Source organism: Camelus dromedarius, chromosome 1 (genome assembly GCF_036321535.1).
Source record: "Camelus dromedarius isolate mCamDro1 chromosome 1, mCamDro1.pat, whole genome shotgun sequence".
In the NCBI taxonomy this organism is placed as follows: Eukaryota; Metazoa; Chordata; class Mammalia; order Artiodactyla; family Camelidae; genus Camelus; species Camelus dromedarius.
This window is the reverse complement of record NC_087436.1, coordinates 39239760-39267291: the sequence shown is the minus strand read 5'-3', so window position 1 is coordinate 39267291 and position 27532 is coordinate 39239760. Positions and strand designations below refer to the sequence as shown.

Below are 27532 nucleotides of genomic sequence, written 5' to 3'. Positions count from 1 at the left end.
ATTCAAGCTTTCAAATAACTAAAATATTAATTGACCACACATTTCCACCAGTGATTGGAGTTACTAATCACAAATTTCTTTTTCTTTTGACCTGGACTTCTGGTTCCAGTCCTGCTTCCCTTCTCATGGCCCCAAGTGCCCATCCCTTAGGTGATTAACTTCTTATCTTATTTCTGTGGTTGAGTCATTGGCCTTCACTAGACCTGAGGGTCAGCCCGGATTCACAGCCTTCCTGCATCTTACCTGAGCTGTTTCCACCTCAGATCCGCCTCTGAGGTTCCATATGTAATTAATTTGATCACCCTGGTAACTAATTGAGAAAAAGTGAGGTCACGTGGAATGTCTATGTGCTAGGGTTCTGTGTTCTAACTTTAAAAGAAAAAGAAAGAAGAGAGTCAACTCTGCAAATGACTACATAGAAAGAGAAGGAATTTCCTCGCAATATTCAGGGTTCTGTCTAATAGGTGGCCTTTGTAACGTCAGAACTATGATACTCTAAGCATTTACATAACTTAAGAAGTTTGGAGATTGCTGATTCCAAAACTACAGTTTGAAGAAGCTATATATTTAAAAAACTGAAATGGCCAAGACCTGGACTATGTTAAATACTGGAATCACAATAAATTAGGCCAAGTTAAAGGGGGCTAGGAGAAAAGATACATGGTAAGCTAAGTTGAGTAGCAACCAGTAACAGTAACAGTAGAGTTCAAGTGTTTATCAAGGCCCAACACCCAGGTGTTTCTGGAATTATTTAAAAAAAAAAAAAAACAGCTTTACAGCTTTATTGAGATGTAATTAACAATCGCCCATTTAAAATATACAGTCCAGTGGCTTTTAGGATGTGCAGAGTTGTATACCCATCACCACAATCAATTTTAGAACACTTTGATCCCTCTCCAATAAATCCCATCCATTAGCAGTCACTCCCCTTTCCCCCTACCTTCCCATTCCACAGCCCTAGGAAACCACTGACCTACTTTCTATCTATAGGTCTACCTATTCTGGACATTTCATATAAATGGAATCATACAACATGTGGTCCTTTGTGACAATCATTTCACAAGTTCATTCATGTTGTAGTAGGTATCAGTACGTCTCTCCTTTTTATTGCCAAATAATATTCCATTGTATGGATATAGCACATTTCCTTTATCCATTCATCATCTGATGGACATTTAGGTTGCTTCCTTTCCTCTTCCAGCTATTATGAATAATGCTGCCATGAACATTCCTATAAAAGTTTTTGTTTGGATATATGTTTTCATTTCTCTTGGGAACTTGAAAAACATAATGTACTTAAAAAAAATAAACTCAGACAATCTGGCCCCAAAGGCTGTGCTCTCAGCAACTATGCAATGTTGTTATTCTGTATGAGATTTTATTTTTAAAGTAAAACATGCAATCTCACCCCCTTAAAAAACCAAGCTAATTAAAATTGAAGTCTGCTGAGAATGACAATACTTCAGTTTAAAAAAAAAAAGGAGAAGAAAAAGAAATAGAACAAAATTAAACATAGAGTTACCATATGACCCAGCACTTTGACTCCTAGGTAGAATTACTTTTTGAATATCTTGGTATCTTGCTCTGAGTGAACTTCATCACTTATGGCTTTGGCCACAGAGTGGGTAGTGTGACATTACACTGCCAAACCAGTTGACTCAGGTTTGAATGGTAACACTGTCACTCACTGCTAGCTATGTGAGTTTTATTCATACAAAAATTATTTATTAAGCATCCACTATAAGCTGGATGCTGTACTAAGTGCCACAGATGTGATACTGCATTGGCTGTGAATAGTTCACGTAATAGTATAGGGATGGGCAAAATACAAAACCTGTTTTGTTTTGTTTTTGTAGCAAGCTAAGAATGATTTTTACACTTGTCTGTTTCTGTAGCAAGCTGAGAGTGACTTTTACATTTTTATTGGTTGAAAAAATCAAAAGAAGAATAATATTTTGTGACCCATGGAAATTATATGAAATTCACATTTCAATGCCCATAAATAAAGTTTTATTGGAACACAGCCATGCTTTTCATTAACGTACTCTGTGGTTGCTTTTGCACTACAATAGCAGAGTTGTGTAGTTGTGACAGAGTCCACAAGGCCCACAAAACCTGAAATATAGACTACCTGGCCCTTTACAGAAAAAGCTTACCAACCCCTGATCTGTTGGACCTACAGTTATGGTTCAGTGGATTAGCATTCTGTGAAGAGACACAAGTTGCCATAGGAAAATGTAGGAAGAGACACTTAACCCAGACTTGGAAAGTAAAAGATATCTCCTGGTAGAGGGAGTGTGTTCCCTGTGTAAACCTCAATATCCTCATCTGCACAGATTAGAGTGATAATAACACTAACTTCAAAGACTGTTGTGGGGATTAAATGAGATAATTCAGGCAAAGCACTTAGTACAGTGTTTGGCACATAAGTACTCAATAATGTTGTTCTTACAGTCCCATCATCATAATCATCATTATTAATAGCATATTTGTGACAATTGAACATACGTATATAAAGTCTAAAGATGAAATCTCAGGGAAACCTACAACGGTGCAGTTTCTAAGCTTACTAACCTTGTCTTATTTGTTGTAAATGTGAGATATACATTCTTTTCATTGTGATCATGAACATGAAAGGATATAAAATAAATGAAGTGCTATGGAATAAAGGAAAACAGAGCAGGGAAAGGAGGATTGGGAATGCCCAGCTGGTGGTGAGCAGCATTAAATGGGGTAATTAAACAATTATAGTATTACACGGGGTAGAGTAGGGCTCCGTGGGCCCAGGAGGTGAGCCACTCAAATCTCTCTTCAAGATAACCTGCTCTAAGGAATTGAAGGGGCTGTCAGCCTTCAACTGTTATGCCTTCGGGCTTACTGCAGCATTCATCCCAAAGCAAACACTCTCAGAAGTTCCAAGCCAATGACCAAGCAATGGTGGGAATACTAAAGTCATAGTATTTCTGCCCAACATGGGAGTCCTCTAGTAAGAAATCTTTCCTCTGGGGCTCCCATTGCCCTGATTGAGACTTTCTCAGAGCCGCAATCTGAGGCTCATCCTATCCAATCCTCCCACTTCCTCCACCTCTTTTCACAGGTGTTGGATCTTCATGGCACCTAAATCTTTCTCTCCTGCTCCTGTTCCCTCTGTCTTCTGTTGTTCACACTTGTTTCCCTCAATAACTCTCTTGTATGTCTAATTCGACATTGATGTCTGCTTTCCAGGGGACCTGAATGCACAGAGCATCACAGAGAAGGCAAGATCCGAACAAAGCCTTGAAGGAGATCATGGAGTCAAATATGCAGATCACCTGGGGGCAGGGCATTCCAGGCAGAAAGGAGTGCACCCCCCTCCAAAGTCCCCATGTTAAAAAGGAGGGTGCATGACATGCTCCAGGGGGAGAAGGAGGCCAGCAAGGCTGAAGCAGAGACAATGAGGGGAAAGTTATAGGAGAGGAGAGCCAAGAGGTAAAGAGGGGAAGCAGCTGGCATAGCATCCTTTAGGCCATTTAAAGAGTTTGGGTTTCATTCTGTTTTTTCGAAGGGGTCACTTCAGATTTTGAACTGAGGAATGACATGATCTGACTCAATTTTCATATATTTTTTATATGGGAGACAACATTTCATCATAAAGAATCTGAGATTCAGAAAACGTTTATTTTACAGAGTCTCAGTGAGATTTTAGGCCTCAGAAATTTATCCTTCAATCATCTGGTTTCACGTAAGTTTTCTTGATGGTGGCTCAGGTTTAAGGAGAAACAACAAATGTAGCTTTATGACCTACTATAAAAGTAGGAGGCAGACTGAGTTGTGACAGCTGCATGGCCATAGTTCTGTATTCATAGCTCACCCCTTACTCATGCCATGTTCCTGTTGACTTTAAAGATTTTCCAGTTGATGAATGATATCTGACTCAGAGTTTTTATCACACTGATTTTCTTGATCTAAGTAAAGAAGGCAGGAGAATAGGCACTTAAGAGGTAAATGAAACCCCATTTTATGTAACCAAAGGCTTATAAGAAAGGTACTCTCACCTTCATAATATTGAAAGCTTATTATATGATATTCTGTATTTCCCTTCTTGTATTAAGATTGAATCAAGAGATAAAAAGCACCTGATTAGTCACTAAAATAGTTGGGAAGAATTAGAAATGGTACTAACAACCTAACTGAAGTCAGTGTTGGAATATATGATCATTAACAAGAAGAAATTATCTTCCTTTGATTCCTTCCTCAAATCCATTTACTTGGTTACCTAGAAAAATAATGCAATTTTATATTGCTAATTATAAATTAAAATATCATATATTTAGATTTTGGAATATTACGTTTGTGGCAGAGACTGCTTATTTTTACAGAATCCTATCCATTCTTCTGAGTTTTAGCTGGTGTGTGATTGCTCCACCAAAGACTGCAGCTGCAGTCTTCCTTACAACTGGTTGTCATTTTGTGACTCACTGACTAGAGTGGAAATTATGTGCACATGTTTTTTGTGTCATCTTTAGAATTTTCATCCTGATTCTCTCAGCTTCCCGCAGGCTGAGATGTAGACATGGTAGTGGTTAAGCAAAATTAATCATCTAGGCGAGGACAATCCTTTAGGGTTGATGGCAAGAAATAAGATGAAATGATCTCTGGCTCCTGGATATCTCCATGAACCAGAACCATCTGTTCACCTTGAACTCCATGTGTACCTCTGAGCTGTTACATGAAAGAAAAATAAACTCTTGTTTAAGCCACTGATTTTGGGTGGAGTAGGGACATCTTCCAACAAATAATCGTATTTCTTAAATTAGTATATCAAAAAATTAAATAATACTTGTAAATTGTACTAGTCAGAGTAAATATACCATAAACTAACAAATAAACAGATCAGCATATATACTAGAATAACAAGGAAACTATGGATAAGAGCAAATTAATCACATAAGAGAAAATGTGTACACAGTTTCATGATCCTATTTTTTAATTAAAATCATACCCTGATGGATAAGGATGGAGTTTTCTTTTGAAGGGAACTGATGTTTCTATCATTAATCAAAATAGATAGTGTTTTATTGGCCAAGAACTACGGTGACTTTTAGGCCTGAGGAAGGAGAGGGTTCCCTTTCCCCTTCCCCCTAGATCTAAGAGTTCAGTGATATTTAGAGATACAGAGAAGCCTGCCACTATTCCAGGGTAACAGTTCTGGAGAGCTCATCCTGTTCACCAAGGTCCTGTGTTGGTGGCAGCAGTGAGAGCAGGAACCTGTTTCCCCTGGAGCACCCCGCAGCCTCCTAGGAGCACTTCTGAGTCCCACTGATCTCCACAAACAAGAGTCGAGAGCAATTGTTTAGAGGTGGGGAGGGCAGGGTTTTCTTGGTTTAGATTTGATGAATTGGAAGCCTTAATATTATTAAAAAGCCCTTTCTTCCCAAAGTCATCTATAGATTTTATGCAACCCCAATCAAAATACAGCAAGATGTTTTTTGAGAAAATGACTAGCTATTCAAAAATTCATATGGAAATATCAAAGACCTATATTAATCAAAACAACTTTGAAAAAGAACAAAGTTGGGGGCCTTATACCATCTGACTTTAAGATGTATTATAAAGGTACAATAATCAGATCAGTATGGTTTAGCATCAAAATAGACAAAAACATTAAGAAAACAGAGATTCCAGATACATATGTGTATATATATACATTATATATGTGTGTGTATATATATGTATTAGACATTAACAAAAACATTAAGGAGACAGTAGAGATTCCATATATATATATATATAGAGAGAGAGAGAGAGAGAGGGAACAGACTTTTCTTGTCTTTTCAACAAATGGTACGGGAACAATTTGATATCCACATGCAAAATATTAACTTCAATCTGTACCTCCTACCTCACATCATATTAAAAAAAATTCAAAATGGAGCATAGACTTTAATGAATAACCTAAAATTTAAAAATCAAAATCACGAATATTTTTCTCCAGTTTTCTTGTAGAGACTTTAAAGTTCCAAGAACAAAAATATATATTCATACAAAGACTCATACACAAATGTTCGTAACAGCTTTATTTGTAAAGGCTCAAAACTGAAATTAACCCAAATTGTGACCTATCCATATAATGCAAAAGATATGACTGACAAGGGCTTAATTTCCAGAATATACAAACAGCTCATACAACACAAATTGTGGTCTATCCATATGATGAAATACTCAGCAATAAAAAGGAATGAACTACATGCAACAAATAAATAAATCTCAAAATAATTGTACTGAATGAAAGAAGGGAAACAAAAAAGAGTGCATGTTATAAGATTCCATTCCCATAAATTTCACAAAAAAATGCAAACTAATCTATAGTGACAGAAAGTAGATCACTAAGTGCCTGGAAATGGGGAGCGGAGCAGAGAGAGGTGGGGGGATTACAAAGAGGGAATGGATTCTTTTCAGATTGATGGATATGTTCACTATCTTTTTAATTTAATTTTTTAATTGAAGTATAGTTGATTTACAATACTGTATTAATTTGTGTAGAGCATAGTGATTCAGTTATATATATATTTTTTATTAGAGGTTATTATAAGATATTGAATATAGTTCCCTGTGCTAGACAGTAAGACCTTGTTGTTTATCTATTTTATATACAGCAGTTTGTATCTGCTAATCACAAACTCCTGATTTATCCCTCTCCAGCCCCCTTTCCCCTTTGGTAGTCATAAGTTTGTTTTCTGTGTCTGTGAGTTTGTTTCTATTTTGTAAATAAGTTCACTTGTGTCATTTTTTTAAGATTCCACATATTAGTGATGTCATAATGGTATTTGTCTTTCTCTGTCTGACTTACTTCACTTAGTATGATAACCTCTAGGTCCATCCATGTTGCTGCAAATGGCATTATTTCATTCTTTTTATGGTTGAGTAGTATTCCATTATATATATTATATACCACATCTTCTTTATCCAGTCATCTGTCAATGGACATTTAGGTTGTTTCCATGTCTTGGCTATTGTAAACAGTGCTGCTATGAACACTGGGGTGCATGTATCTTTTCCAATTGGAGTTTTCTCTGGATATATGCCCAGGAGTGGGATTGCTGGATCACATGATAAGTCTATTTTTAGTTTTTTAAGGAATCTTCATACTGTTTTCCATCATGGGTGCACCAGATTACATTCCTACCAACAGTGTAGGAGTGTTCCCTTTTCTCCATACCTCTCCAGCATTTATCATTTGTTGACTTTTTAATGATGGTCAGTCTGACCAGTGTGAGGTGATACCTCACTGTAGTTGTGATTTGCATTTCTCTGATAATTAGCGATAGTCTCTGATAAATAGTGACAATTAGCGATACCCCTTTTCATGTGCTCGCTGGCCATTTGTATGTCTTCATTGGAGAAATGTCTATTTAGGTCTTCTGCACATTTTTGATTGGGTTATTTTTTGTTACCGAGTTGTATGAGTTGTTTGCATATTCTGGAAATCAAGCTCTTGTTAGTCACATCTTTTGCAAGTATCTTCACCCATTCCGTCTTTTTGTTTGGTTTCTGGTTTCCTTTGCTGTGCAAAAGCTTAGGAGTTTGATTAGGTCTCATTTGTTTATTTTTGCTTTTATTTCTATTGCCTTGGAAGACTCACCTAAGAAAACATTGCTACGTTTTATGTCAGAGAATGTTTTTACGGTGTCCCGTCTTATGTTTAAGTCTTTAGGCCATTTTGAGTTTATTTTTGTGTGTGGTGTGAAGGAGTGAATGTTAATTGGAAGGGAAGAGGTAAGATTGTCACTATATGCAGATGACATGATACTATATATAGAAAACTCTAAAGACTCCACACAAAAACTACTAGAGCTGATAAATGAACTCAGCAAGGTAGCGGGAAACAAGATTAACATACAGAAATCTGCTGCATTTCTTTACACTAACAATGAAATATCAGAAAAGGAAAGTAAAAAGAAAAAAACCCCTTTTAAAATTGCATCCAAAAATTACTTAGGGATAAACCTGACCAAGGAGATGAAAGACTTACATGCTGAGAATAATATCCTTAAAATGGCCATACTACCCAAAGCAACCTACAGATTTAATGCAATCCCTATCAAATTATGCAGGACATTTTTCACAGGACTAGGACAAATAATCCTGAAATGTATATGGAACCACAAAAGATCCAGAATTGCTAAAGCAACACTGAAGAAAAAGAATGAAGCTGGAGACATAACCCTCTCAGATTTCAGACAATACTACAAGCTACAGTAATCAAAACAGCATAGTATTGGCACAAAAACAGACACATGGATCAATGGAACAAAATAGCCCAGAAATAAACCCACACATCTATGGCCAATTAATCTACAATGAAGGAGGCAAGAATATGCAATGCAGAAAAGACAGTTTCTTCAGCAAGTGATGTTGGAAGGCTGAACAGCCTTATGTAAATTAATGAAGATATCATTCATTATCTTGATTGTGATAATGGTTTAACAGGTGTGTGGATATCAAATTGTATATTTAAATATGTACAGTTTACTGTATTTCATTATATCTCAAGCTATTACATATTTTTAATTGAATTTATTTTTTTATAGGCTTGATATTTTTGTGATATTAAGATTTTTCCAGCCAAGAACATGCTCTGTTGATTGTTTTGCCCTTGGGCCCTTCAATTGTTAGTATAAATTCTTTTGGTTTCTGGGAATTTAAAGAAAATATAGGTCCTGTATTTTTCTTTTTAACTTAATTCTTTCCTACTATCTGTTTTATGTGTGTTTGCTTTTTCTCATTTTTGTCTCTTTATTGCCAATAAAGAAAAAGCTATTGATTTCTAAATACATATGATTGCATTATCAACTTCTGTTTTTAATTTCATTACTTGAAAACTGAAATTTGGGTTTTTAAAAAAGATACATAGCTCATCATTAGCCCTATATTTTTTGATTCCAGTGGTTTCACAAATTATTTAATTTAACATTTTTTTACTACATTCATTGAAACTTCCAGAATAATGTTGATTAATAAACTTGACAGTGAACATTTGTGTCTGCTTGAGCTCTTAAAGGAAATGACTCTAACACCTGTGTTTAAATGATGTTCTAGGTAAAAGTGATAAGCATCACAAATACAGAAACACCTGTTCTGGTTTGTTTTTTAGTATCAAGGTTGGAAAGCAAAAACAACATTTTCCAGAATTCCTTGCATTGAGGCTTTTTTTCATTTTTTCATCTTTTTATATTTTTCAAATTGTTTGCAATGAACACATAATTAACTTACCCAAGAACACAGAGCTGGTAAGTGGTCAAGCCAAGTAGATACACACAAGTGTATCTGTCAAAACACTGTTCTCTAGTGAGCATGTTTGCTTCCCAGTTACTGTTATTTGTTACTGTAATTGCATTATTTGATACCTAAATTTTATTTGCATTATCTATCTCACTTAGAAGATTTGGTAAGGACAGCCCAGCATACATGCTGGCACTTGTCTTTTGGTGATTTTATGCATATATTCTTTGACTTGGCTAATTTTAGCCCCTTCACTTGTAACAAATACTACATGTTGCTATAACGTGATCCTTTTTTTTTTTTTCCCCCTTACTTTGTTACAAGCAAGGACTCATTTGTTGAGGGGGACAATTTCAGTATTTCAGAAGCTGATTTTGTCTTTCCCTGCTCTTATAATTTAGGTATGCCTCTACCAGAGGTTAATGTGCTGTGCAAAGGTACCTCTCTGCTTAACTCAGATTTCATAGAATAATCAAATATCAGAGTTGGAAGAACCCTTAAAAATCATTCTAGTCCATCCAATACTTTCATTTCCCAGATGGGAAGGCTGAGGTTTAAATAGTCAAGCTCACGGTCACATGGATTTTGAAAAGCTGGGACTAGAACCCAGATCTCTCAATCTATGCTCCAGTGCCTTTTCTGATTCCACATTTTCCATATTTTTCTTAAAAAGCTTACTTTAAAAGTTAAGCAAACTTTGAATTATAACTGCATTTCCAGAGGATACTTTGAAGCAAACTTAAAAAAAAAAAAGAGTCAGATCAATATATACACATACACACATTAAAATGCATGTGTGTATGCAGGCACATTCCCCCTCACCCCCCCCCCCCCCCAAATCAGAGAGAGAGGGGAGGAGAAGAAGGGAGGGGACGGGAAGTCATCCATTTATGCCTTACTTTAACCCAACACTGTACACAGTCCTTGAGTTCCTAGGAATCTGGCTCTCAGCTTCAGCCTTTCTAGGCTCTATGCCTTCTTACCGTGACTTGCATCGACAGTTTCCAAGCCATCCAAGGGAAGGTGTGAATCTGGTCTTGTAGAACGATGCTTTAACTATGAAGGCCACTTCTTCTACCTCTAAATTTCAGCTTTAAGATCCCATCTTTACAGAAAGCAGTCGCAAAGTGTCTCTAAGTGAGAAGCAGAAGGTGGGAAACCAAAATCTTAGAGAGGATGACCTTCCATCAACTCTCAAAGAGAGGTGAGACAGACTCCTATTTCTGGGGTTGAGCTTTCTGTCCTGTTTAATTAGTTTAAATGTATTACCATATGCTCTACCGTCCCTACCATAGTTTCAAACCACTTGTTACCCCACTAAGTTCACCATACAGTTGACAATGAAAGACTCTTTTAAACAGAAATATAAATGAGGGAAAATCTGACTTGTAAGAGATTTCACCCCTCTGTCATAAAACTTTAGCTTTGTTAAATATTGATTATTTTCATTCTCAATATTCTCTCCACAGATGTCAGCTAATTTCTCAAGTGGTTTTCACATAATCTTTTTTCTTTTCTAATTTGTAACTGTTTTGCTTCCTTTACTTATTTCTTGCCTCTCTCTGTTAGCCCTTTTAAGAGAAACAGCTCCCTACTTCCAAGCATCAGGGGCCTACAAGGTTCTGAAAAACATCACTACAGTTACGGGCTCATAAAAAAACCTCATGTCACTGAATCACCTGAGTTAGCAAATGAGTGGTGTTTCTCTGCCTTTATAATCGTTGTTTCTGCTCTTAGCATGCATGCGATAGATTCTGAAGTCAAGACTCCTATGGAAATGTGTGACCTGTCATTTTTGTAACTGAAGAGAATGCCTTCCTCATATAATTGGGCATAAAAGCTGTGAACATTTTGCCCTTCCTCAGTAAATCATACACATCACCATCAAAATTTGCTTTTTTAAAGATAAGACAATAGTCCCAAATGGAGTCACTCATGCTAAGCCCCATGTCACCAAACCAAGACTTAATTACAGTTTGGGCTCTCACAGAAGTGGAATCTTAAATCATTCAGTCAGGAATCACCTGCTCAGCAGTAATCAGGTAATTTGCCTGATAGACCCTGGCCATCCCCTGAAGGAATATAATCTTGCGATAACCAATCTGCTTTTTGCCTAGTATAAGTTTCTTGTTCCCACTCCCTTCTGCCTATAAAAGCCTTTAATTTTGAACAGCTCCTCAGAAGCCCTTTCTATCTGCTAGATCGGATGCTCCCTGATTTATGAATTGCTCAATAAAGCCAATAAGATCTTTAAATTTTATTCAGTTGAATTTTGTTTTTTAAGTCTTAAAGAAGTTATTTCTTGCTCTATATTTAGGCAATTTTCAAACTGACATGTCCTCTAGGCACTAATTGTTAAGGCTATCATGTTAGCATTCTGCCTTTAAGCCCAAGAGAGCAAAGCACAGTGAGAATTTAAGTATGAGAACAACATCCTTGTTTTATCACTAATTATAAATCTTTGACAAAATTCTTCTTACAGATTATTTTTTAGTACTAGAATTGGAAGCCTCTTAAGTTCTAAAGTTCAAGTCATTGGGGGTTCACATATACTAACAGGTGTAGGAGAATCATTTAACTTAAGGCGCTCTGTAAAACTGAGCGTACTCCATTTCTTCAAAGTGACTTCATAAAACATTCTTCCAAGTTTCCGTATTTTTCACAGAAAGCTACAAGGGCTCAATGATTTGGGGGACTTGAGCCCAAAAATGAAGCAAGTCTCTGGCAGCCTTATCTGTATCTCTGATATCACTTGAATTCAGGGAATGGCAAATAGAGCTATGATGTTGCTGCTTAAGAATTTTAATCCTTTTTAAAATGAACTGTGACTAACCAGCTATGTTAATATGAAAGACTATGTTTTGTTTTTCAGTACCATTTTAAAAGCTGTTTAAAATTTATTTTCATTTTCTAATTGTTTCTAGTATATAGAATACAATTGAGTTTTGGATATTTATATTATTTCCAATAGCTGTGCTTATTAACCCTAATAGTTTGTACATTCTTTTAGATTTTTTACATACATACATAGTTATGTCATCTGCAAATGACAACTTTACTTTTTTTCTCAGAAAAAATACTTTTTCTTTTATCTTTTGTCTGTTTTATTTTTCTCGCCTTGTATTGACTAGTACCTCCAGTATAATGTAGAACAGAAGTGGTTATAGTAATCATCCTTATCTTAATTCCAACCCAAGAGGCAAATGTTCAAAATTCACCATTAAGTAAAATGTAGTTGTTGATTTTTTTAAAAGATAATCTTGATGAAATAAGATAGTTCCCTAGTTCCCTTCCATTCCTACTTTGCTGAGAGGCTGTTTTTCCCCCCACCTTGATCATAGTTTTTCTGCATTTATTGAAATAACTTTATGTTCTTTTCCTTTATTCTGTTAATGTAGTAAATTACATTGATTGAATTTTAAATATTAAATCAGTTTTGCATTTCTGGAACAAACTCCATTTGGTCTTGATGTTTATTAGATTTATTAGATTTGCTCATATCGTGTACAGGACTTTTGCATCTGTGCTTATGACAGATATTAACCTGTAATTTTCTTTTCTTGTAATTATTACACTAAAGTCATCTCTAAATGTTCAGATGGAAGTTTTTAAACTTTTTAAATTAAAAAAATTTCCTTTAATGTATATAGTACGATATTATTTTTTCCTAGAAAGACATATTTTAAAATAATTTTTGAAGAAAAAATTTTTGGACAAGAAATACTTCAAAAATATATTAGAAATATATTAAATTATTTAATTTTCATCAATTTTAGTGTTCTTTTCTCTCTCAAAAGTATCACAATTGGATGTTAAATTTTTATGGACCCTTATTAAGAGACAAGGTTGATTCTTCCTGGCCCTTAGATTCCCAGATAAAGAAAAATTTTTTTCCTGTTGAAGAATGAACCTCTGAACCTTGTACTGGAGGCTGAACATCTCCTATCCTTTCCCTGCTCTGAGCCTTAGCTCTTGCTGTTACCCCAACCTGGAGTACCTTCTGCACTCCAGCAGTCTTTGCCTTTTGGCAGTTTTCCTCCACCTTACATTCCAAATTAAATGCTCTCTTCTTCCTCCATTCCAAAAATGTGAGATTTATTTCTCCTCTGAGTATAAAATATTAATAATCACTAACACATATGATAATCACTACATGTCAGATACTATTCATTCTAAATGCTTTAAATATGTTAACTCATTTAATCTCCCTAACAACTTTGTGAGGTAGATATTACTTTTATTACTCTTTTACAGATTTAAAAAAAAAAGCTGAGTTTCAGAGAGGTTAAGTAACTTCAAAGTTTATGCCATTAATAACTGGAAATCCAGGATTCCAATCTAATTGTTTGTTTCCAGAGCCTGTCCCCACACTATGTCACCTCAGGCAAGAGCTGACAATAATTTTTCATTTCTATTGTCACTGATGTAGCTTGGATCCCCTCATCTCTCACAGCTCTTTTTCAAGAACTGATTGCGGGGAGGGTATAACTCAAGTGGTAGAGCACATGCTTAGCATGCATGAGGTCCTGGGTTCAATCCCCAGGACTGCCTCTAGAAATAAATAAATAAACAGACAAACAAAAAACCTAATTACCTCCCCCCACCGAAAAAAAAAAAAAAACTGGGGGAAAAAAAAAAGAGCTGACTAATTGCTATTAGTAGCAGAGGCACCAGGACATACCTTCTGGCTCCCACACTACTCCCAAAGGAACCTTCTAAAGCATGCATCTAAACAGCACCCCAACATGACAAAACAACATAATCACCAAACCCCCCCTCAAACTCTCATTTATTTGCTTAACAACATTTGTCAGCTCTTCATACCTGTCAGACAAAGTCCAAAGTTACCGTAGCACCACGGTCATTTATATTCCATAGTCAAGGCTTCCAGCTTCAGCTCCAGCATTCCAACACTGCCCCCGCCCCAGCCTTTGTTCCATAGCCATGGCTCTCAGTTAGTAGCGTTGATTTAAAACAAATAGACTGCCAGAAATTTCTCCAGCAAAGACAGGTTTACTCAGGATCAGCAGAAAACTGCACTTCAGGGTCTACAACCACGGTGAGCCACATGCAATCTCCAGCAGGGCAAGGGAAGAGCACTTTTATAGAGGGGAAAGGAAGTTGGGAGGGCACCAGGCGACAGAGTCCCGTGGCTTCTCACTGGATGAGCCCTTGCCAGGAAAGAAGAGGTCTTTCTGCTTCCTGTTGGGCTTTGCTATTGTCACAGGGCATGAGAGCTCACCTGTCTGGTCTCCTAACTCTGTGTAATTGAGGTTTCTGCTTATTTATTTATTTTTCACAGTAGTCCTTAAATGTACATGCTTACTTATGTCTCCATGTCCTTGTTAGTTAGCACCCCCCCCCTTTGCATTATCCTTCAGCTTTCCTCCCTCTCTTCCTCTCTGCTTCCCTTCTTACCTACTTCTACTTTTCTTTCTTCTCTCTCTCTGGCTACAAAGTCCAGCCCAGATGTGATTTCTTCTTTTAGCAGCGTTCCATAAGCACTCCTTTCATCACCACCCCCAGTGTAATTATTTTATTTTCCTCTGAGATACTATAACCTAGTGAATCTACCTCTGTTATAGCACACATCATATGGCATATTGTGATTTGCGTTTACACTTGGGCCCACAACTAGCCAGTGAGTTGTGGGTAGAGACCATATGTTACCTTTATTCCCAGCACCTAGCACTTCGTGCCAGGCACATTGTAGGTATTCAACAAATGTCCTGTGAAATGAATGATCTCTTTATCTATTGGATCACATAATAGGGTTGAACACATTGATGGCTCTCAATAATCATTTTTTGAAGTGAGTAGCCTTGTACCTTCTTCTTCCTCAGAGTTAGCAAATGTCTGGTTCTGAGATGTCTAAATTTATCAAGGAGGATTGTAAAAGCTATGACAGGACCAAGGCCTCCTCACTAGCAAAGCTTAATACTATGCCACTGTTTGTATCTGGATGCATAGAAATCACTCCAGATCACTGAGTATTTAAAATTTGTATGTTCTAAAAAAACCAGTGTTTCCTCTTGTTCTCTTTTTAATGTGAAGAAGAAGGTGCACAGAGCCTTCGATTGTATAGAAATAACAGACATCCTCCTTTTTAAAAGTTCTATGTGGCATTTTAAATAAAGGATGTGAATTTGCTTTGTTTTTAAAAACAATCTACAAAAATTTTTCAACAAATTTATTCTGTATAGGTATAAGCCCAAAATATAGGCTTTTATTTTTATAATGTGAAAGAAAATCTTGGCTTCAAAATAATTTATTAATAAATGTGTAATTGAGCTATTTATATTATGTTAAACTTTGGACAATTTTTGCAGAACCTGTCATCCCCCATTCTTTTTCAAACATTAAAGGAACAAAATAAAGACAAGCCTTTCTTCTTGGCGTTTCTACATTAAAAGTGCTGGGTAATTTCTTTTGTACTGCTCAGTTATGATATAATGATCAATGCAAAAGCAATGTAAAAGAAATACCAAATGTGAGAAAATTCTTTATCTCAAGAAACTGTTAGTAGCAGTAATATAAGTAACAACCATAAAGAGCAACCCAACTCCCCAGGAAACTTCATAAACGGTACCCATATTAAACTGAGGGCACGATAGATTGTGATGGGTGTGCATATTACATAATAATTTTTAAAAACACCCGATAACCCCAAAGGCCAACCAAGACATAGTAAGTTAATAGACTGGATTGCATTTGACAGTAGAAAACCTTCAATGGAAAAATTTCTGGATTTTCCAGAATTACAGAGAAGCATACAGTTCACGGAAACAGGATAGATGTTTTTAACCAAATGTTTTAAATAATCTGTGAAATGGCTAAAATTTTTAATTTCTTCACTGATCAATATAAGATGAATATAAATTAAAAGAGAATCACTGAATTCCACTGTAAAGTTTAAGCTTGTCTTTAATTTCCAGTTGAGTAGAATGCTTTCATACTAACAGTCATGTAGATTTTCCTAGAACCATTTATTTGAATAACATTAATCATTATATCATAACTAAGATACATTTAGAGTGTTTCTATTCATTTTAAAGAAAGTGAGGGGCCTTTTTTTTGAGAGGTTTTTTGGGTACCTTGACTTATAAAAGTAATTTGGGGAGAAATAGTGGTGAGATAAAATTGCAAGAATCAAGAAGTGGTGGTGATTTCTTGTATAACTTACAGTTCTCTTGCTTTCTTCAGAATCTGTACTTCCACATAGTTGAAAACCACAGGGCTTCCTGGCCATGAAACCCTCAGGGTCAGTTCTTGATGCTAGGCTGGCTTTCCGTGCTCTCATTTCTTCCTGCTGCACAGGAACCACGGGCAGTAGCCCTATTCACCATTCTGTTGAACACTACTGGTATCTTTTTTGTTGCTTGCTGGCCTTTTGATTCTAGACACATAATGAGGAGGATATATATAGTCTCTCCAGCTCCCACTGCCTTGCTGCCCTGAAAACAAGCACAGTGGACACTTCTTTGAGGATTTTACTATTATTCGTTGTGGGATAGAATCTTGATTAAAAATAGTTGGGCTAAGACAATTACAAATTTTTTTTAAAACCTTATAACATTTTTGAAAAAGGCTATTTTTTGAGCAGTTTTATGTTCATAGCAAAATTGAGAGGAAGGTACAGAGATTTCCCATATGTCGCCTTGCCCCCCTTGTAACATTTTAATACGTGTTGCCCCTCAGTTTCCCCATATGGCTGGGAGGCCTAAAACTCTAAGGATTCCTAATCTGCTCTTTTATTTTGGTGGCAGATTTTGTGTGTTCATAGCTTTCCTGTTTCTAGGCCCAAAGATCCCTTTCTCTATCAAGGCCTTCTTCCCTATATAAGCCTGAAGATGCAAAATGAAAGGTGTAAATCTGAGTCAGTGCGAGGGCACCTGTCTCAGAGCCTTCCAGGCTTGACTCCCTTCTCAGTGACCTCACAACTCAACACAGAACACATTCCCCTATGATGTTACCACACCTAGAAGCTTTCTTTGAATAATCGTGGTTCCTGGGGGCCTTAGGTATGATATAAAAAATATATAAGCCTGAGTGACTAAATCTTCAGTTTTATCAACGCCGCCTACTACATCCTGAGACAGAGGCTATGTATGTCCTTAGTTTAGCCCAAAGGTGCTCATTTCATCAAAGTTTATGTAGAAGACACTGAAACCCCCTCCATCATTCAACTTTTCAAACTTCTCCCAGTTTTAGGTCCCCCTTCCACTCCTACCATAATTTCTGGCATCCCACAACAAGTAATGGAAGCCTTATTTGGAGGCATGATGGAAGGGTGAACTTGGCTGCGAGTTACACCTTAGAGGCCACATCTTTCCTCATGGTTAACATCAGTATACTAAATGAATGCCAAAATTCCATATACCCTTCATGTCAGTCAGGGGAAAAGTAAGCTCAAAATGTTCTAAGATATAAGCAAGTAACATTACTCTGCTGTTGAATAAATAAGGTGATGATGGTTATAATAATGTCCATTCTATGTATTACTGGCTCTGTTATTAAACAACTGAAAAGGTGTGTAAGAACACCAAGGCATCATGCAGGTAGCAACTGCAAGAAGTCATGAGACTGGTTCTGTAAGGGTGGGAGTAGCTACAGAGTAGAATCAAAGTCCACTATCGGAACAACCTGCTATAGGAACTGGAAACAGGTAGGCCCAAGTCCCTTCTCTCTTCTCTGGCCTTGTAGGCTCCCTCTAGCGCCCCCTATTGGCAGACCTAATAAGGAGGTGCTGGCAAAACAGAAATGCAGCCTGAGTCCCAGCTCAAGCACCACAAAATGCAGAAGGGTGGATTTGAAGCTGAGAGGTACTGTGATAACTGGCATACTGAACACAGAATCTTGTGGGGTATATTTAGTGGGTGGGATAGTGACGGGGCAAAAAAATGATGATAGAAGGGGAATAAAGTTAGTGTCAGAGGAGGACACAGGAGATCTTGAACAGTAAGTATTGTGACTAAAGGAAGACCATTGGTTTTACAGCTGAGATTTGACTAAAAAGGCATTTGCAGAGAGTCACTGAAACAGTCTCTGGATTATAATGAAGTGGACACAGTTCATGTTGACTGCTCTTTCCATGACTTTGGCTAAAAAAGAAGGAGAGGGATCGGGAATAACCTAGAAAGATAGCAGGGTAAAGAAAAAGTGATTTTGAAGGAGAAGGAGATGGGAGAAAGGAGATAAGCCATTTTCTTGATAAAAAAGAAATACATTCTTAAAGATGGAAAAGAATGAGTGAAGTTAGAAAAAAATATGTGGACAGGAAGGCAGTAGACAAAGCATTGGTAGGATGATTTTAATCAAATAGGGTAAGTGATGAGCCGCTTTGCTGAGGATGAATGTTGCTGAGGTGGGACTGGGACCTGAGTGAATGAAGATGGTTCAGAACACTTCATGCATGGGATTTAATAGGGGCAGGAAACTTCCATACCTGAGAATGTAAGTATCTAAACAAAATGATCCCTAGCAAATGTCTGAACCAAACCAGAAATAAGAATAATATACACTTTGGTGTGTGTGTGTGTGTGTGTGTGTGTGTGTGTGTGTGCGCGCGCGCGCGTGTATGTGTCTAAGATTCTAAGCCTCCAATTTCGTTTTGTTTCTGTAGTCCAGGATTTTACAACTGAGGTACTATTGACATTTTGGACCAGATAATTTCTCGTTGGGGATGGAGGGCTGTCCTGTGCATTGTAGGGTGTTTAGCTGCATCCTGGCCTCTACTCACTAAATGCCACAGCAAACCATCCCCTAACCCACATCATGACAGTCAAAAGTGCCCCCAAACATCGTCAAATGTCCCCTGCAAGGAAAATTACCCTTGGTTGAGCACTACTGCCCTAGCTCCATGAGCTCAATGAAGGCTCTGCTGATTTCTTTGCTCCCAGCAGCAGTCCTCTCTTTGGGCAAAGGCTATACTCTCAGCTTCTTGCCCTTCTCTGAAATTTTGGCAGTTCCTAATCCTAGTTAGGACTAGGTAGGTTAGGTTCAGCACTTCTGAAATCTTTAAATAGATTTTTAAAAAATTTTTATTTGGCTTTTCCAGTAGTTTTCTGTGGGAATTTTGTTCTGCTGAAAGTTATCCCCTAACATTCAGGACACAATTCCAAAGAACTCTCTTTTAAAAAATTCATTGATTTAGTTCTGTTTTTTTCATTTATTCTAACCAAATCATCAACAATATTCAGCCCATGGGCCAAATCCAGCTCTTGCCTATTCTGGGAATACAGTTTTACGACAACATAGTCACCCCATCATTTACATATTGTCCGCAGGTGCTCTTGCACTAAGAGTGCAGAGTGGCTGCCAGAGATCTATGGCCCTTGGACCACAGTTTGCTGGTCTTTGCTCTAGATCTTGGACACCTTGAAAGCTGTATCTCTAGGTCTAATATGTTATGGCTGGATGACTGCATGTTCAAATTTTCTTAGATTATGTAAAAATATATATTGAACTCAGTCATTTTCTTTCAAATGACAATGAAAGACTTTGCTGTAGTTGTCTGCATTGTTATGTATCATTTAGGTCAAATGGCAAGGTTGGTTAAAGAATAATGCCAAAGAGTGTAATTTTAAGAATATGGACCCAATTCCTGGCTGTACCTATTAGTTTAGTTTTTTTCAGTCACAGACTTCCTCTTACACTACCTGTGTTGCAATTAAAATGTATTATTTGTTCCAAGGAGACTAGGTCAAAGTGAATAAGTGCATCAGGACAAATTAGTCATTCCTACAGATTAAAAGAAGTATATTTATGAAAGATGGTCATTCATCTTTCTGTTAATAGAATTCCTTATATATCTTTTTACATTACACATATTTACATTACATGTGTACTCTTCAAAACTTATCTGAAGAATGTAATCATTTATATTTCATGTATGTTTGATAATGTATTGTTTGATAATAAGAATGCCTTCCACTGAATTTCTTTCAAAAGTAGATAACCCTTGAAATAGTTACATTTTTCTTCCCCGCCTTTCATAGGCACAAATGATAGGCACAAGTGATAATTAGTATAACTGTATGTCACAAATGGACTCATACTTCAAAGAAATGAAATTATTTACTAGTTCCAAGTTGTTGAGATTAGTTGTCCTTGGACTAAAATAATATTTATGTACCCTGTCTACCAAATACAGCTGCTGCCTATATGCTTCCACATCAAAATCTTATCATTAAAAAAATTTATTGAAACGTAATTGATTTACAATGTTAGTTTCAGGTGTACAGCAAAGTGATTCAGTTATACATATACATACATATATATTTTTTGTTTTCAGATTCTTTTCCATTATATGTTATTACAAGAAATTGAATATAGTTCCTTGTGATATACATTAGGTCCTTGTTGTTTATCTACTTTATATACAGTAACATGTGTGTCTGTTAACCCCTAACCCCTAACTTAGCTCTCCCCACCCTTTCCCCTTTGGTAACCATAGTTTGTTTCCTGTTTGTGAGTCTGTTTTTGGTTTGTAAATAAAATTTGTGTCTTTTTTTTATAGATTCCACATATCAGTGATATCATATGATATCTGTCTTTGACTTACTTCACTCAGTATGATCATCACTAGGTCCATCCGTGTTATTGTTCTTAATGATTTGTTCTGCTAATCTTTTATGAGGAACATTGTTAGTCAGATGTTATCCTGAACTCATTTTGCATCTTGAATATTAATGTGTGTAAGTTTGTAATTTCGTTAATTCTGTGGCAAAAGCACATTTATCATACTGTAAATCTTATCAGTCTTCGAACAAAAGTTATTTAAAATTCTGAAACTGGGTTATTTTATGATTCTGAGTTGCCACTGTACCTGGGTAGTATCTGTTATTTATTTGCTTGTCTCCTGAGGGTTATTGGTAATTCTTAACGATTTCTGTCCCAGGGTTTCCTTAGCCAAAATAATTTTGTAAAGAAACTAAAGGGTTTGTTTTTCAAATGAATAGTTATACTAACTAGAAAGCATGCCTCTGCTTTACTAGGCTTAAAACAAAGTATCTCGCCTTATTCCAACATCTGTATTTCATTTATTGCTAAGGCAGGATAAGATGATTTGGAAAGAATGGAGTGAAATCAGTTTTAATGATCATTATCTGATTTTTTTTTTTGAACTGAAAATTTCCCTCCGAGTCAGGTTCTGTCATGCTTAACTTTGAGTGTGTACTTCATAGGAGTAAAAGTTACAGTGACTTAATCCACTCCTCTTCTACCTCTTAAAAAACTACTTACTTAACAAAAAATGTTAGACTAAGAGACATAATCTTTCTTGACATTTCCGTGCAGTGGCTCTGTTGGATTTCACATGTATGTGTTTTTTAATTGCCTGCACTTGTTAAAATATTTTATTCCTCCAAAAATATAACACACTTGGTCTGGATTTTACAGCTTTTCAAATTGATTATCTAAATTCAGGTGATTCTTGGATTTTTAAAATGCATTCATGAACTTATGGTTACCAGGGGGGTGGGGGTAGGTGGAGGGATAAATTGGGAATTCAAGATTTGCTGATACTATATATAAAATAGGTAAACAACAAGGTTCTACTGTATAGCACAGGGAACTATATTCAATATCTTGTAATACCCTATAGTGAAAAAGAATATGAAAAGGAATATATATGTACAACTGAAATATTATGCTATACACTAGAAATTAACACATTGTAAGATGACTATATTTCATTAAAAATGCACTCATGAATGAGATACATCAGAAACAATGTATTGAAATATCTCATGTGTGCATTAAATTTTCCTATAATGATAACATAATGTTACATTTTAAAATTGTCAAACTGTGCAAATTTTTATGCATGTTTATTTATGTATGTCTTTCAAAAACTTTTCTTACATTTTCCTAAAATTCTACAGATATCTTGCAGAACAGATGACTTGCTCAAACATTACTTTGATATTTTGATTTTTAAAAAAACCTACTTTATAAAAAAATAAATAAATAAATAAAAACCTACTTTATAAAGATGTAAAAAAAAGTTTTCAATGGCATTTAAACTTCTTGCAGAGAAGGAATTTTTTACATATGATGGCCGTATTCCCAATAATCCTAATCATTACTAATATCAACACTAAAAAACGAAGAAATATATAGTAATAAGGAGAATAGAAATAGGAAAAGAGATCTGGAAGTTACACTTTAAATGATGGACAAACTTCTCCTGGCAGTTGAAGCTTTTGGATGCTGGCATCATTACCCAAGTTGGGAAGAAGGAAAGTGGAAGGAAATGCTATCCCTAGAGATATTTAAGGCCAGGTTTGCCAAAGTGCTGGAAAACAAAATGCAGGAAAACCCCCTGAATACGTGGTCAGGGCAATGGCCTAAGTGTCCTCCATATAGCTTTTTCTGTGCACCACTGGTGGGGTAAGAGGGCTCTGAGTCTGGTTTGCACTTTCACTGATGCCAGGGTGACCTCAGGCAATTTGCTTCACCTGGCTGCCACGTTTCCCTCTCCCCAGAGGGTCTAGAAAATGACACTTACTTGGTGGGGCTTTATAACCGCTTCAAGATTCCAAAGAGAAAGTTATGAAAGATGAAAAAAGCATTGTTCCTTGTCACTCCATTTGTTGGTCGACAAAAGTTGAAATCTGGAAATAAAGTCCAAATCAGGTTTAATATGTTAGTTTTAAGTTTGCGTTTACTGTGTTTCCATTTAATTCAATTTGATTCTATGCAATTTCATTTCATGTGTATTTACTGAGCAGCTACTATTATCTTCAGAAAACTCAAAATCCAGGGTCTGTAGAAGTTGGTTCACTCGCCACGTTGGAAGGCCAGGGGGATTCCCCTGTTTGAAGGATAGAAAAAGAATCTCCCAAATCCCTGTCTGGTCTAGCAATTCCATTATATCCAGATGTGAAGCCCAGTGGAAAAAGTGGGAGACAGGATAGTCAATGCATCAACGAACATTTTTGAGCTCCTAGTGAGTTGCAGACACTATTCTAGATGCTGGGGAGTTCGGACTGAAATGCAATCCCAGTCGTGGATGAAACTACAGGTGAAACCATGCTCTCTCAGGACCTCATTTCACAGTTCTGTTAAAGGGTATGATGCTGTTTCTACTACTTCATGGTAGGATTGTGAATGGGAAAACATCCTGAGTTTAAAAAGTGACAAACCACTACTAATAACAATAACATCCAAATAAACCGAGTGCCTCCTGACTCCAGCACAGTGCTGAGCATCACCAGCGTCATCAGTGCTTCACAGCAGCCTTTTCTTTTCCATGTAGGAGGAAACTGAGTCATGGAAGCCAAGGTAACCAGCTAGTGGTTGGCAGAACCAGGACACAAATCCAGGCCTGTCTTGATTCCAAAGGGATATGAAGTGTAATGAAATCCGGTCAGCTGAACACCTGCTCTCAAACTCAGTGATGGCCATTTTACCCTCCCTCTGCTTAGTTATTGCCAGCTGCCTTGCAAATAATTAGCAATTTCCCAGGAAATTCCTCACTTTTGTGGGAAGTCCGTTGCACTGACTTGCAATAAAAAGCTGTCTCCTTCCAAAAACTTTCAGCTAAGGCATCTGTGTTTCCATCCAGAAAGGATCGTCTTAGAAAGCAAAGAGAAGGGTGAAAGGAAAAATTTATTAAGAAGTTACTGTGGGCCAGGCACTTGTTTAAAATTTGCTTAAAAAACAAGTGTTTGGAAACATCTCATTTACTGCTCAGAGCAACTTCCAAAGAGGAGAATACCAAGGTTCAGAAAAGACGAACGATGCACCCAAGGCTGTACAGAAACTAGCAGCAGGGCTGGGGTTTGACTTCACACGCAGCTCCTACCTCTCCCCACCACCCGTGCTGCCTCTGAAGAAAGTAGACGTATGGTTTCTTGCTCAGTCAAATATTTTTATGATTTAAATAAGCAGTGCCAGTCACCACTACTGCAACGACACAGGATAGGTCTCTGTTCAAATATCACCTCCTCACAACAGAAAGCTTCCCCTGAAGTAGCCAGTCTCTCCCTACCTCACACTGACAGCTTTATTTTTCTTCATTGTGCTTATCACTTTCGGACAAAACATAGGATTATTTGTCTTTGTTGTCTCTCTTGCCTACAAAGATATGAGTTTCTAGAAAGCACGTGCCTCATCTGACTTGTTAATTTCCATATCCCTCATGCTTAGAACATTTGAAATAATAAATAATAACATTAGAAATAATAAACATTTGTTAAGTAAATGAGTTAAAGCAGCTTTTAAAGGCAGGGTATATAGCAAACTCGTGACAGATTAACAGCACAGTATGGTTTAGTCTGGAAAGCATCACTTTGGTGCAACAAATGCAGGAATTTGAATTAAATTTCTGCTTCATAGGTTAAAAGTGATTCCCAACTTAAGAGATTACTTAAAATTATCTAAAATTTGGTTCTTCAATATAAGGCTTCACTCAAGAATCTCATCAGCATTATTTATTTTATTTACTAGGCATTTTTAATACTACTCTTGCAACTTTAGATATTTTGTCACTGTAAATGTAAGTCTATTTTAAATTTTATTACCTTCCAGAAGCCTAAGGGCTAAGCAGACATTTTAATTTACCTTGTAATGCTATGAAGTTAGAGAGGGGGTAAAAAGATTGATGAAAAATGAAAAGATCAGAAGAGAGATAACTAAATTATGAAACTCCAAAAAGTATTAGTATTATCTATGAAAAAACCCCACACAAATTAGCTGATAACTACTACAAACACTGTAAAATCCAGATAAATAACGATATTTTATTATTTAACTGAATCACCTTTCCCCCCTACATTTTTGGTTGAATTCTCTGTGATTTCTTGTTTATATGACAATAACTTTGTAATATCATTTTTTCCATTAGCCTCTGGCACGGTTAATTGATGTTAGTTTTTATGAGTGATAACTGGGTTGCATACTACATGAGACTTTTCATGTAAGCACTGTAAAATGGCTCTAGGTTTATGCCCATAAACATAGAAATTCTGATAAATTCTACTTTTCATATATAATAGTAAAAAAAAATACATGGTGCATTTATAACTGTTTGTGCTGCATTATCTAACAAATTCCTGAAAGCAGACACCTTTGAATTTGAGTAGGCATCAATAAGAAACAAATTCTTCACTGGAGATTTTTATGTTTAGCTATTGAAAAAGTTTCCACAGACTAGTTTGTGGTGCTGTACATTTCAGCCTATGTGTCTCCTCTACTGCCCAACTACTTACAGTGGCAGCATCTTAGAATGGGTCGATGTTACAAGATCTCTGACCCTGCCCTTCAGTGTTTCCACACCAGGTGAATCGGCACAACAAATGGTGGGAGTATGCCTGGGAGCTGTTCATTCCTAGGCTGGCGCAGCTGGCAATAACTTGACATGAATGTAACTGAGAACTACATAAACATATTCCATCAAAAACCAAGAGGAACAAATCTTCAACTCATCTTCCCTTTAGCTGGATTCCAAAAATGCTCATGGGTACTCCACCACCACTTGGCTGGGAAGTTGGAGTGAAAAAAGACAACAATCCTCACCAAATTCAGTTCAAGTATATTACTTTGGCAGATTTTACAAAGGCATATGAACATGTGAACACGTTGTTGGTGTTCCTTCTGGGGCCTTGGAAGGGATCTTGGAAGGGTGGGTCTTGAGCTTCTGCTTCTTTAACTTCATAAAAGATTCTCCAGGAATGGGTTCACATTACTACACTTCAGCTACACTAATCTCCATCTCGTTTTTGTATTGATAAGGCCTATTTTTGCCCTTCTTTTCATTCTTCCTGCCTTTCAAATAACCATCTCCTTACCATTTGTGTCTCAGCTCAGGGAGGCCTTTTCTGATCTCCCATGGGTATCACTCCCATTACTCTGCCATGTCACCCTGTTCCTCTCTCTTTTTAGCTCTCCTTTCTCTCTGAAGCTCTCTTGTTTACTTATTTATTGTTTGGCTTTTCCAGTAAACTGTAGGTTCCGAGAGAGAGGAATTTTGCCTGAGGTTCTTATAGCTACACCATCTGAACCTAGAAGAGCATCTGGCACACATTCATTCCAATGATTTTTGAATGAATGAATGAACTATAAGCTCAAAAGTGCATAAGTATCTTTTTAATTAGCTATGAATATGGTTTTATCATTGTAATCAAGTTATTCCAACTCTAGTCTCCCATTTCACTGGGTTGGCAGAAAGCCAGTCTCGGGTATGGTTAGGGCCCCTTCCTTCCAGGGGTTTGCAACAGAGGATCAGGTCATCAGTCACCGGACTGTCCATGGTCTTGACCAGCAGACAGGCCCCAACTGCAGCTTCTGTAACACGCATGTGAGAAGGAGCCCTGCTATTGGTGTCCAGCAGCTAAACCTTTCATTTCATTCTTTTTAAAAAAAAAAAAATTTCTTCATTTTCATAATGGAGGAACTAGGGATTGAACCCAGGACTTCGTGCATGCTAAGCATGTGCTCTAGCACTGAGACATACCCCCTCACCCCCGGCTCCTGCCACATCTACCTTTAAAAGACCCTGCAGCTGTTTCCCTCTGAGGCCTTGCCCTTCTTTCCCTGACAGCAGCATGGCAGTCTGCACTCCTCGAGAGACCCACAGACCACTAGACCCTCCCAGTCAGGACTAACAGCCTCCCCTGCTTTTCTCAAGGGCACTGCTCTGGGATACCTTGCAAAATAATTTTATGGCACTTAGACCTTACAAGACTGTGAATCGCTGTTAACACCTTCTGTTTCTGCTCAGAAAATCCTCGAGTTAAGGAAATTGTAAAGGTCTGACTACTTTCTTGAAATAAGAAGAAAGGAGAAATCTTAAGAGCAAACACAACTATCAAAATCTCAAAAATTATCCTGTCACATACTCTATAAATTCTTGTGTATTGGAAAAGGAAACTAACTTGCAGTTTGGCTGTCTGTATGCTATGCCTCTCTGTTAGGGGCTAAATTTTATCCTCTCAAATTCATGCACTGAAGTCCTACCCACCAGTATCTTAGAATTTTGGAAATAGGGGCTATAGAGGTTAACTAAGTTAAAATGAGGTCATTAGGGTGGGCTCTAATCCAATATGACTGGAGTCCTTATAAGAAGGGGAGATTAAGATACAGGCAGGTACCGAGAGAAGACTATGTGAAGATACTTGGAGAAGACAGCCATCTACAAGTCAAGGAGACAGGCCTCAAAAGACTCTGCTGACACCTTGATCTCAGATTTCTGGCCTCCTGAAATGTGAGAAAATAAATTTCTGTTCTTGAAGTCACCCAGTCTGTGGTCCTTTGTAATGGAGGCCTA

The 27532-nt window shown here is 37.0% G+C and overlaps 1 protein-coding gene across 1 annotated transcript in view; it reads right to left on the bottom strand.

Moving 5' to 3' along the window:
* The window catches only part of SEC24D (SEC24 homolog D, COPII coat complex component), a 113702-nt gene extending 97237 nt beyond the window's left edge, over positions 1–16465 (bottom strand). Inside the window, exon 1 of the mRNA XM_064477897.1 lies at positions 16445–16465. The gene's annotated coding sequence lies outside the window, so the exon portion shown is untranslated. The remainder of the gene's footprint in view (positions 1–16444) is intronic.
* Between the last annotated feature and the right edge of the window lie 11067 nt (positions 16466–27532).